The sequence below is a fragment of the Phasianus colchicus genome, chromosome 6, assembly GCF_987193195.1.
Source record: "Phasianus colchicus chromosome 6, bPhaCol1.hap1.1, whole genome shotgun sequence".
Classification (NCBI taxonomy): domain Eukaryota; kingdom Metazoa; phylum Chordata; class Aves; order Galliformes; family Phasianidae; genus Phasianus; species Phasianus colchicus.
This window is the reverse complement of record NC_143441.1, coordinates 36,323,538-36,336,653: the sequence shown is the minus strand read 5'-3', so window position 1 is coordinate 36,336,653 and position 13,116 is coordinate 36,323,538. Positions and strand designations below refer to the sequence as shown.

The 13,116-nt window shown below is 42.3% G+C and overlaps 1 protein-coding gene across 1 annotated transcript in view; it reads right to left on the bottom strand.

Moving 5' to 3' along the window:
- Window positions 1-5,033: 5,033 nt before the first annotated feature.
- LOC116243194 (uncharacterized) overlaps window positions 5,034-13,116 on the bottom strand; it is a 62,411-nt gene continuing 54,328 nt past the window's right edge. The window contains exons 13-15 of the mRNA XM_090142958.1: window positions 7,577-7,793; window positions 6,312-6,455; window positions 5,034-5,453 (exon numbers count right to left, since the gene is read on the bottom strand). The gene's annotated coding sequence lies outside the window, so the exon portion shown is untranslated. The remainder of the gene's footprint in view (window positions 5,454-6,311; window positions 6,456-7,576; window positions 7,794-13,116) is intronic.

Below are 13,116 nucleotides of genomic sequence, written 5' to 3'. Positions count from 1 at the left end.
GAAGCGGCGGTGCCGCCGGGGGTTCGGTGCCGCCCGGGGGGTTCGGTGCCGCCCCGGGGGGTCGGCCCCTCAGCGTCCGCCCCGCTGCGCACCACCTGCCCCAAGGTCACCCCTCCCCGGGGGGAGCAAACTTTGGGGCGCGCTCGGCGCCGCGCTGCAGCGGGGCGGAGGGAGCGGAGCGGCGGCCGCAGAGAGGCGGAGGCTGCGCGGAGCTGCGCGGAGCCCTCGGTCGCCAGCTGCAACGCGCAGGGCGGGCTGCGCGCCGCTTCCTCCTCTTCCTCCTCCTCCTCCCTCTCTTCCCCTTCCCCCCGACGACTTTCAGTTCACCTGCAGGCAGCCCGGCTCCGCAGCTCTCCCCGGGACTGCAGTCAATGCGTCAGCGCCCTCCCCGCCCCGCGGAGGGAGCCGGGCCGGGGCCGCTCGTCCCGCCGCAAAATTTAGGGCAGCCCCAGGGCTGCGCGCAGTCCCCAGTGTAGGGACCCCTCGGGTACCAAACCCCTCCCCGAGCTCCCAGCCCCGAGGCGGCTGCCTGCGGCTGCCGGTAGGGATTGCCCCCGTGCTGTCAATCAGCTCCCCGGTGAGGGGCTATAAATATTTATCAGGCATCCTTATAGCCGCATCAGCGGAGCGCTTGGTTCGCGTGACTCAGAGCTCCACGAACGGCCCTACGCGCGCGGGCTGCCCCCGCACCCAGGGGGGAACGCGGCTGCTGCAGAGCTGGGAGCTTCGTTAACCCGGAGCCAACCGTGCCCCGGCACCACCAGCCTTCCTCCCCGCGCGGTGAGGCAGCCCGATGTTTGCTGGCCAGGAAGGAGCTGCTTTCTTCCGTGGGACTGTCACGTTTTCTCGGACAAACCAGGCTTTGTGCTCTAATAGAGATGGGAAGACACCTTAAGCCAGAATCTGAATGCACAGAGAGCCCTGAAATAAGCTCAGCTGGGATGCAGTGAACTGTGCAGCCCCTCTAGAAACTGAGGATAAGAGACGATAGTTACAAACTTTATACAGCTGCATCTGTGTTAAAAATAACGGGGGGTCACAGTACAGAAAAATAGTATGTATGAATGGAATGCAGTAAATTTGTCTCACTTTTTTTCCAGTTCCAAACGTAACTCTCGATGCTGAGCAGCGCACAGCCACGCTGCCAGGAGCTCTCTGAGCACGCGGTGCTTCTTCCAATTGCTGCCATCTTCGTCAATTTTGCTTATCTGAGAAATTTTAGAGGTAACACTGAGAAAGGTCGAGACTTACAAACCCTGCCTGGAAAGCACAAACTTGCCTTGGTTTGAGTTTTATTTTACAGGTGATGTTTAAAATGGAATTAGCTAGAGATGCAGTTTCTGCTTCTGCTTTCCTACACTTCGTGTTCCCAAGCAGCTGCCACTTCTGGCTGGAAAGTGGATGGGCTGAACTTGACCTTTCTATCCTGAAGCACACAGCTTTGTCTGCACAGATTTCCAGGGAAAAAGACAGAAGAAAAATAAAAAAAAAATCCGTCCATCACCAAAAAAGAAAGCACAAAAACTCACCAACCCAGCATCTATAGAGTTGCATAATCCCACTTAAATATGACCTAAATCTGCAATAGAACATCATTAATAAACATTCTTCCAAACTTCATACTTGCTAATCTTAATAAATTACAAATTGGCAGTTTGCCCATCTCTGAGATTTTAGAGCAGATGCTTTAGAGGGAGATCCTATTACTGAGCCTTTGGTTCTGCTGCATCCATGTCTGTACTAAGAGGGAGCATTAGCATCTGTACTATAGCAATGCATGGGGGCTGCAGCTGAGCCAGAATTCAGTGGGCTTTCACCCACCAGACGCATTGCGTGAGAAATTCTGTCCTGGAGATTTACTGACCTAAAAAGATAAGACAGGCAAGAGATGGCAGGGGAAATAACCTGCCCCAAACCATGCAGAAGGTCTGTAACAGCATGGGATGCAGGGCTGATTCAGCAGCCCAGGCTGTAATTGCAGTGATGCCAAGCGTTGCCTTAAATGACGAACTGAGCACAGTCCTTAAAATCCAATGTACAAACTGTGTTTTTGGTAGGAGTGTTTGTTGTTATGGTGCCTTAATTCAATTAGGTTTCATTCTTCTGCTATCCATTAGCAGCAAAAGTTGGTCAATACCATTTTGTGTCCTGAAGCCAAACTGTGGTGAGGTTATTCCAAAGGAGTTCTGCTCTTTCACGCTGAAGCTGCCTGCTCCTTGCTAAATTGCAGAATTAATGAACTCCGATTGGGTTTCCCAAGGATTAGTGCAAATTATTGCCCCTCCACTGAAGATATTTGTGGGAGGAATTTGTGAACGACATTTGACTTCATGCACCAGAAATAAAAGCATGTAGCTCGATGTCCTGCATGCCTTTGAGTAAAACATAGCAGCTACAATAATGGCAACTCAGTTCACAGCCATAACATTGATTACAGTTTTCCAGCTTTTAATTGTTCACTCATAGTAGTGCCGAGGACTTGTTCATTGCACCTACTTCTATGGCTCTTGGGCCATGAGCTCCTCAGCAGTGTGCTTTCATACAGCTGATAACGATGATTACTCTGAAGCAGGGTTACCTTATAAGAAACTTTTTTAATGGTTATAAATACTATATTGACAGTACTATTATAATACTAAAAAAAAAAAAATAAAAAAAACTGCTTTTGTATTTGAGAATGTTCTAGATGCTGCTGCAGAGGTCCTCCTGTTTGGGATATCCTGCTACTTTGGTGTTATCAGGATGCTAAAAGCACCATCTTCCCTGTTCAGTGCGATTACCAAAATGAATCCCTTTCCAATATCATCTCTATGTAAAGCGGTGTATTTCAAAACTTTGTTAGCTGTTACCTAAGGCTTTTTAATGGTCACTAATATCAAGCTACTAGTGTAATAGAATCACAGAGTGGTTAGGGTGGAAGGGACATTCAAGCCCACCCAGTTCCAACCCCACTGCCGTATGCAGGGCTGCCCCCACCAGGCCCAGCTGCCCAGGACCCCAGCCAGCCTAGCCTCGAGAGTATCTACACACAAGTAGAAAGCAAATTGTCAAGCCAGCTGGAGGTGCTTCACTTTAAGTTGAAGATCTACGTTTTTTAAATATTAGTATTGTGATGGGATTCTTGTAAGGATGTGTCTTGCTTCGCTAAGTACATCTCATTTATAGGAAAGTTCTCATTCTCAATTGCACCATGAGAAATGAAGGAAATTGTTGTTGATGTGATACCCATAAAACTTCTGCATTCACTGATTTTATTGCTCTATTGTCTTTCTGAGACAAACATGAGGTCACTATGTCTAAGACTGTTGTTTGCCAGAATTGAAATAGAGATGAGGAGTATCAAGAAAAAAAAAAAAACATAAAAAAGGGGAAAAAAATGCTCCCCCAAATTTTTTCACCTTCCAAAATGGAAGAGCTTGATGCAAGATGTTCATTCTTTTCTCTTCTTTCTGTTCCCTGCCTTCTGTTGTCCTAAAGGGATGTCAGCTTTCTGAATGGGCACCGAGCACACGGTTGCTTGATCTCTGGGTCTGTGCAGCAACCTTCCTGCTGGGCACGGAAGTATTTTAAGATACCTGAATTGATTAAATATAGTATTGCACTGCTGCAGAGTTACTCAGCGGAGGAAGGCGCAGTTCCCAGAAGGAGTGGTTTGCTGCAACACTGAACCACTGCAACAGCCCCAGGCCCCAGGAGGCTGCGAGCTGGCAGTTCGGGTTCGGAGCCAAATCCATCCCTTTGCAGCACGACCTGGCATCCACAGCAATGAGGAATTATTTCAGTCTTTCGCATTTTCCATGGCTATAGCATGCCTTTGTTTTCATTTCTTTCTGGTGGGGATGATCTTTAGGCTTTATTTATTTATATTTCCTGGATTTAATTCCGATCTCTGAGCAGGAAGCTCTGCAGAAAAAAATGTCCTTCAGAAGTTTCTGCATTTAAGAGGAAAGGAATACTGCAAGAAACTTTCTCACTAGCACTACCTGCCTGCAGCACACAGCTCTCCTTGAAACTATAAGCAGCGGGGAAAGAAAAAGCTTTAAAGAAGAAAAATTTTAAAACGTACACCAAGCATTTATGTCTATCAAAGTGTATCACAGGATTTTGTAATAGCATGTGGCAGAGCACTTGTCTAATTTCAACAAGGTGTTGAAGCAAGGGAGAAGTCTCAAAAAAAAAAGAATTTCAGTGAAAATCAACCGCTTGAGCATCTGCACCAGGGAGAAGACAGGCAGGATCCAACCTGCCTTTAGTTCTTTGGTGGCTTCTCCTGAACGTTGGGGCTGCTCTAAATTCCCTGTGAGCTGGTGAGAAGCGCAGGGTCAAGTCTACTGTGGGAACTCAGAGCTGGGTGTCTGAAGTGTGTCCCCTACATATCAGCTTGGGGACACAGCAGTGTCTGTGCTGGTGATCAGGGGACTGTCTCCAGCTCGAGCACAATCACCATCAATACCCCTGGCTTGCTTGTCAGCAGTAAAGTTCTGTATCTTCTATCTAATCCCAAATTTGCATTTTTTTCTGGAAAAATATCTCGAATATTTCAACTCTAAACATCTATTCTGGATCCCTCAAAGAACTGAAAACTCCTTCTTGCCTTCCCCCATCTCAAATATCTCCTTGCTTTTGAGCTGAAAGAGACCTGATTTGGATGCCCAGTCCCTGGAGGTGTTCAAAGGCCATATTGGATGTGGCCCTGGGCAGCCTGAGCTGGCGCCTCATTTAGTGAGTTGCAACCCTGCCAATAGAAGGGGTGTTCAAACGAGATGATCTTTGAGGTCCCTTCTAACCCACGCCATTCTACGATTCTGTGATTTATTCTTCTACTCACTTTGGCACCAAAGCATAGCGTGGCCATTTTCTGCCCTTCGTAGCAATTCAGTTTCACTTACTTATTTTACACTTTAATTTGGTTTCATGTTTTCTATGCACTGATGAAGACTGGGTTTCTGATGCTACAATAATGACCTTGAAATCACAGTTTTGAATAACATGTATTGAAGAATATATTAGAAAATAAAAGCTCACATAATAGAGGAGGTTTTTAGGTTTGAACTCTGTACTGAACTATGACCACTGAAATTACATTAAAATGCCAGAATTCACAGCATTTATATGAAGTGCAAATGAACGGCACCACACCAGCACCAAGAGGACTGCAAACAGAATGTCCTCAGTTCAGTTCCCAGCTATATCAGGCATTCTGTTGCTGAGCAGTAGAAGTCTGTAGTGTGCAATAGTGAGGGAAAGAATGATAAGAGGAATACGTTGGACAGTCAGCCGAACTTGTTTTTGTAGGGCACTGAAAGCTTCTGTTCATCACTTTTCAAGGGGAGAGAGAGAGGAGGGAGACAGTTGGTGTACCTTTCTCTTCACTGTTGGCACAGAGGCTCAGTAGATCTTGCTGAAGCATTGCCAGCCATTGGGTTTGCAGCAGTAGTGGACCGGGAACCATCCTGCAGTGAAGGCAAGATGCCAGAATGAAATGAGTGTGTGTGTGTACATGCGTTTGTTGTCTATGTTTGTCATTTCTGTGCCTGTTACTAAGGACAAAAGGACAGCTAAATGCTTAAGGTCATGAAGAGCAGTGAGAAAAGGGAAGCTTATCCTCTCCTCACCTCTACATTAAAGATAAAGAAATGTTCCAAAATTATCTGACACATTTTAATGCATATTTATGCTGCCAAATTTCCTCTTGGAAAAAAAAAAGCCATATCCTTTATCTATGTTTTTTAACCAGTAACTTATATTGGGAACCCATAATCATTTAACTCTTATTTTCAATGGCTTAATTTTAGTGGTGCTGGCTAAAGCTGTGGATAGTCCTTTACACATTTTGAAGCCTTTTAGAACCCTGGCAATGATAGCAATCCCACAGAGAAGATTCCATCAAAAGTTAAGCCTCTAGTAGGACAACTTTTGAATGCTGATCAAGTTTCCTTGTGAAGAGAAACTAAGAAGACCGGAACTCTCAATTCATGGAAAGAGGCATCTGTGAGAATATCTGGTATTAAAATCCTGAACACTGTGGAGGTGGCAAATAAGAAAATATTATTTATTTTCACTCACAATTTAAGATCACATTTTAAACTATCCAAATTTTAAAAAATAAAATAAAAAAAAACTGAAGTGCTCAGTGAGACGATGTCTGACTCAGCCTGAAACACAAATGTTTTCAAAGATCATTTAGAAGGATGCTTACAACCAAGATCCAGGAAGTGCTATTGAATAAAGTGCTGCAGATGCAATATTTGGCACAGAAGCCTCTAAATACATGACTGTCAGAAATAAGGTAAATAATCGCTTATACTTACTTTCTCCACTGTGATTTCCAGAGGTTTGAGACAGTATATAGAGTGAGGTGGGTCTCAGCTGGTATGGTTGCTCAGTTTTTGACAAAGTAGAAGATCCTGTGATAAAATGCTAAAACTGCTGCTGTACATTTTGACTAAAGAAACCTATGACAGAAACATCAGGCATAGGATTACACATTTCTTAACAGATTTATAGAATACTAAAGTTTATAATTAGAGTAGCTGAGTTAACGTTCTGTGCAGTGAGTATCTTAAGATGCCGAGCCACTGTGAAATCAAAACTTGGAAGCTCTGAAACAAACTCCTGTAAAAACTGGCTAACAGTATGAACTTCATTTTACATACTTAGTGATGAACTACTGTTAAGCTTTTCAAGATAGCTTATAAATACTGACAATATCACTTAACCACTTGGTTCATAGGGATTGTTAGTTCCAAAAGACTAAGGAAAACTTGGTATTAAGACCACAGGTGTGATTACAGTGGGAAATGAAGTACATAGAAACTATGTTTCTACATAATCCATGCACAAAGCCAAGTTGACATGCTGCTTTCTGAATGGTGACAGTGGTGACATAATTCAAGCTAAAAACTGTAGATCACATTCATAACAAACCGTAACCATAATCGATGTGGCTCAGAAGGTTCTGATCTGTTTTGTCTCTTAAATAGCATTCACATGAGGAGCTAAAGGAGCGGCACAGCATAGCAGTACTTGCCCTCTAATGGCTAAGTTGCACTTTGTAGCAGTCTGCAATTTACATAGGTAGGGTTTTCTCATTCACAGAAATCAGTAAATGCAGCATTTAATCATGCCTGGAGAACTGCAGGGGTGTGTGTGGTTGTAAGCCCTGCCCAGCAACACACCATGTGAAATCAGAAGGCAGACAACAAACTGGTCACAAATATGCAAGCAATGCCATGTTTTCCACTCTAAAACATACTGTGTGGCTAACATTTTACCTGATCTCAACTGAAGGCTGCAGAAGCATGCAGTGGCTGGAAGAAACATTTCCCACTACCACCACCACCTCCACCATCAGGAGCCCAGCCACTTTGCCACAGCTCCCACATCACCAGTCAAACCAGATCATTTTGCCAAGAGGGGAAAATCTTCTGTCATCAGGGCTGGCCTGGAGTTCCCAAAGTTGGAAGTACTGCATACGTGCAATGCTCTTTAAAATGTTAGAGGTTACTAGATTTCTCAAGGCAAACTCTGCTGACACACAACCTGCTACCATCTTTTTCTGTGTTTTAAGCCTCACCTTATTTGTTTTGCCATACAGTTGATATAAATAATAAGTGGCCCGGGCAGACATCCTGTAAGGATCTCAGCCCCACTGAAGTCACGATGACACAGCCGAGCGCTGAAATAGCATGCAGACTTCCCAGAGGCAACGAATGCAGAGCGGGGATTGGGCCACATCAAAGCATTGTGTTCATTTGTTTGTTTCTGCAGGACAGCATGCTGAGATGGAAAATCTAAGAGGAAAATAAAAGCATTTGGGGGGGGGGGGAAAAGCAAACAACCTTAGTAAACAGGAAAGTGCTGTAACTCTGTGGTATTAAGATGACTATCTTGTAATTTCACTGCTCCATCAGCAAGAACTTTTTTTTTTTAGAAGCATGCCTTCCCTCCGAGGTTTGTGGAGTTACTCGAATATACCAGAGCTGTAAGAAAGAATGCTATGCATAAGGAAATAAGAACAGCTAATGCAAAATATTGAATTAATATTTCATTATAGACAAAAGAGACTTTTTTTTAAATGATACCATCTATTCAAGCACTCTTCTCAGTCTAAGAACGTGGTGTTGTCTTCTCTGTACTCATTGCAGAGGCTGATTTTATGTGCACAGTCTTTGCTTCTAAATGCCAACGTGGTGGCTGCCCAAATAAGAAAACAAAGTGATTGAGGCCAAATTAAAAAACAAAAACAAAAAAAAAAAAAAAAAAAAAAGGAAAAATATGTGAAATGTTTTCCTAAATTATCTGCTCTAGTTTGGTATTACTGTTTTGATTATATTCAACAACTTGAAAAGCATGAAGTAAAGAGTAGGGCACGCTGTGTAAAATGAAGAGCAAAGGCGCAGCAATTGCTCGTGTCCTCCGGGTGCAGGATGAAATGTACGTTATGTGCATCAATCATCCTCTGCCGCAGGGCCCTCTAAGAGGTACTACATAGCTTAATACAAAGGGGAGAGAGACATCACTATTTGTCTACTTGTTTATGTTCTGTTGGCTTACAGAGTGGTTTGCAAAGGATAAAATTCACTTCAGTGCTCTGCTGCTTTGATTGCACTCACCTTACTGTTGTCTATAGCATCCCATAGCTTTTTAAAATCCTCTCTAGACACAGACTGATAGCTACTGTAATGCCATGCATTGCAAATTCAGTCAAACAGTCTTATGAGACTACTAAAAACTGTGCAGATGTCACATTTTTCAGAACTTTGGAACCTGCTAAGTAACTTGGATACCGCCACGTATTCTTTTCCCATAAGAATATTGGTAGGAAGAAAAACCACAAGACAAAAGGAGGTGATGTTGTTAGCAAGTGAAATGATCTGCTTGAGCCCTGCTGCTTCTCAAGTACTCAGCCTGAGGAGAACCACCATCAAGGTGTACTTTCTTTCCAGGTTTGGGTGCACAGGTCATCACTCACATCATGGCTAAGCAAGACTTTCTCAGAAGGAACTCCTATAAATACAGACAGTGGTTGTTAAGGTAACTAGTGATAGGATGAGAGGGAACAGCCTCACAATGCACCAAGAGAGGTTCAGGTTGAACATTAGAAAAAATTCTTTCTCAGAAAAACTGGTGAGGCATTGGGATAGGCTGCCCAGGGAGGTGGTGGAGGTTGACAGTTGAATTAGATGGTCTTAGTGGTCTTTTCCAACAGTAATTATTCTGAAATGAGATTGATCTGTGTCTAATAGAGATCGCAGGTGTAAAAGTTTTGATACTGAAGTGGTAATTTCAACAGAATACCTTCAGAGTTCCAATGCCAGATTACAGATTTTGGTGGAAACTGGAGCCCTGGCACAACCCTGGATCATCAGGAAGGCAATGGGGTCAGGAAGGCTATTTCTTACTCCAAGGGCTACATCACAGCATGGAATCCTGCCTGAATGTTCTCATCCCTGTTTCTGAGACAGACATAGCACAAGCAATAGAGAAAATGATCTCAGAGTTCACAAGTTCTCAGCTGGAAGAGGAGGTCTAACATCTGAAGTTTCCTACTGAGCAATCTGCTACAGCCAGACTTAACTGAGGCTGGTGTGAGATTTCCTTGCAAGGATGCCAAAAGGCCTGCAGGAAGACCTAGAACTGAACGTTCAAAGGTTTTTCCTTCCTTGCCTGTGCAGCATGAAAAGAGAGCATTAAGAAACTGAGAAAAAAAAGGAAGCACATCTTTACCAAAATTACCTCTGAAAATCTAAATCTAGTTAAGTCACTTTTACTCCGATATTAAGCATGAAAAGCAAGTTCTTAATACTTGTAGAATATTTAGGAAATTTTATACACGTGAAAGCTTTGCTTTCATTTTAACATCAAGATGCAACCTGTTATGTTTTGCTGTTTTCTGTCTCTTTTATTCCCTTATTCTCTGTCCTCACTTGGTAACTTCTCTCCATTTGGTTTCTATTAACATAGCACCATGCAGATTAATATGTTGAACAGCCAGGAACAACACACATAGTTTTGCTCTAAACTTCATGTCTTCCCAGCTTTCCACATTAAGCGTTACCTACCTTCTCCATTTTGTTACACCAGTAGAAACCTACATGTTTTAAATACAACATTTAAACTCTTACTATGTTTATGCAAACTTCATTTTAGGAGAATATTCAGCAGTCATTAGAGATGTTGGAAACAGAACTTGAGCCTATGGCATTAAAAATAAGGAATAGTTATTCCAATCTAAAATTTTGTTATAGGTGTATAAATTTCTAGCTGACTTTTCTCCTTTTTTTGGTATAAAATAATAAAATACGGTTATTTTTGTCTGTAGAGGAGTCCACATTCTTTTTGTTCATGTTAGGCATGAGGCCAATCATCATTTGGAACCAGATATTCAAGGTTCCTGTAAGTACCTGAAATCCCATTTGTTATTTATCACCTCTGGTTTAATTCCTGACAATTCCTCTACATTCCCCAACATTGTGTGTTGGTATTTTTCCTTGGTGCTTGGTGTTCCTAACATGACAGATGAGCTGTTCATTTCACAGGCTTTGCAAAGCAACTTTTAGGCAGTAAAACCTCTCTGCAACTACTAGCTTGGAATGTATTTGAGCCAATTAAATGAAAGCTGAATGCCATCGCCAACGCCATTCTCCATCCAGCTCTTTCTGTAATCTGATTACCCAATTTTACAGTTTCTGCACTGGCCAGTTTCAGATTTGTGTTCACAGAGAGAAATTAAGGAATATTCTTTTTATTACTATAATTATTTCATTCCCAAGCACAAAATATTAATATATTGAGAACTTATATACAAAGACTTATATGAGGATAGCATGAAGATGAATACCACCCTTGAGATGTGCCAGTGTTTATTAATAATAGGCTAGTTTCAAGCATTGAATATATTTTCGGGTGACAGAAAGTGCCTTAGCTGAAGGCTGCTGCTGTGCAGAACAACCTACGCCTGGCAGCCTGTTGTCAGAGGAGGTGAAAAAATGGATAAGGCTGGCTAGATAAGGCACCTCTCCACAACCGTCAGGAGAGGCACTAATTCAGCATTTCCAAATTATTTGTAGATTCTGTTAGCTTAATCCATTATTTCCAATGTAGATTATCAATTTGACTGAATTTATAGATAACAAAGATTCATTTTTTGAAGTGTCAGGCACCCAAAGAATTATTTGAAATGGGTGCGTTATGGGAATGTGCTTAGTACCTCTGAAAATCAAGTCCAAAATGAACTGCAGATATAAAACCAGCAGCAAATAATTAATTTGATCCTGCTTCCAATGAAGCTCAAATATGGTTTTATTGGTGTTATTGGACATAAATCAAGCTCTCTGTCACAGCATATACAGCAATTTTTGAAAATGGGCTATTTCCAGAAGATTCTGATCCTCATTTAAAGATGCTTGTAATACATTCTTAGAGTACTTCCTCTATCAAGGAGACCTCATGAAATTTTCTGTGTTAGGAATTGTGCATATCAAGTTGTTCCTGCTTACTTTTTCAAATAGATAACTCAGTACAGTGCTATTTATTTCAGCTTTTTTTTTTTTTTTTTTTTTTTTTAATGTAAACACTGAATATCAATAGCACCCAATGTTGTTACTTCAAGATCCACTCTTTGCCTTCTAAAAAACAGCAGGGAAATGCTAGAAAGCACATTGCAAAGTTTTTGGAGACTATCACAAATTTTGGTCAGAGATGCATACAACACACACTGGCAACATCTGATATGAAACCTGTCAAAAGGCATGAGCACATTTGAGTTGTTGCCTTAGTCTTAGTCCTTATTCCCCTACACACACCAGCCTTAGCAGGAAAAGAAGGTAAATGGTTCAAAGAGGCCAGTAGACATATTTTCTCCTATTCCTCCCAAACCATGCTCTTTAGGAACAAGAAATGGAATTTGACCTTGCATTTTGAAAGGACACAGTCCTAGAAGTGGCAAGTGGCCCCATTTTGATGGCAGAGCCAGATGGGGGCTGCAGCCATCCATCCCTCCTAAGAACCAAGCCATGAAAAGCTCCTATGCACTCCTGCATTTTGTTACGTCCTGAGCAAAAGCCTATTTGTCATGGACTTTGAAGTGCTCATTACATTACTCTGCAACAGTGTATGAAGTAACTTATTTATGACTTGAGACTAAATTGAGCAAGGGGAGAGACAGTAGCAGCGCTCTTTGTGCTATCAGCTCTGAGGCAATGTGTTAAGTGCTGAAGAAGTGCTACACATCCACAGCCTGCCTACTGCATGCTTTCTGAGGAAGCTCACATATGGTGAGAGGTTGCACAAGTACCATCTTGCTGCACACCCCAGCACATCACTCTTGCAGCCCACCACGCTGCCATTCAGCTTTACAGTTTCCGGTTATCTTAGCTCACTTAAGAATCTAGAAGAAACCAAATCTTACAGTTCAGCTCTGCCTTTGCCTCAGTTTGAAGAATAACTTTCATTTCAGGAGAGGAACATCAGCAACATAGCACATGTGACTGATAGAGAAAGTAGTACATCTTTGTATTATGAGTCTATGGATTAAGACAGGATTGTTTGAAAAAGTCTTCCTAGACAGTAATAGCATCCTACAAGGTAATTCAAGCATCTTCATGTAACACAAGGATGTGGCTATCACTGGCACTCATCCAGCGATGATAACATATACTCTCCTGTATTTATTTACTTATGTAAGATATCAAGTCTGTAAATAACCTGACTCTTCTGACTGAGATAATTTTATTACTTGCATTTGAAGGATTTGGGTTTCCACTTGTCTTCACTTTGAGGGAAAAGATTAAAAACAAAGTCATTCACATTTTCAAGAGAGAAGACTCAGACCTTGTCCTGACACTTTCTCAGGTGACCAGCAAAGAGTAGCACATGGGTAGAAGGAAAGAAGCACATACCATCTTCTTTCTTCCAGAAACTGAATACTTCACTTCTCAATAGGGAAAACTGAAATTCTGTTAAGAGAAAATTTGAGTTCACGATGTACAAGAGTTTCATGGGAGAGTGAGCAGCCCAGGAATCTGAGAAACAACTGGAGTGTAAGATACACTGTAGAAATATCTATTCTGACACTGCAGGAGTAAGAGGATCAGCAGCACTGTTCCCAGCACA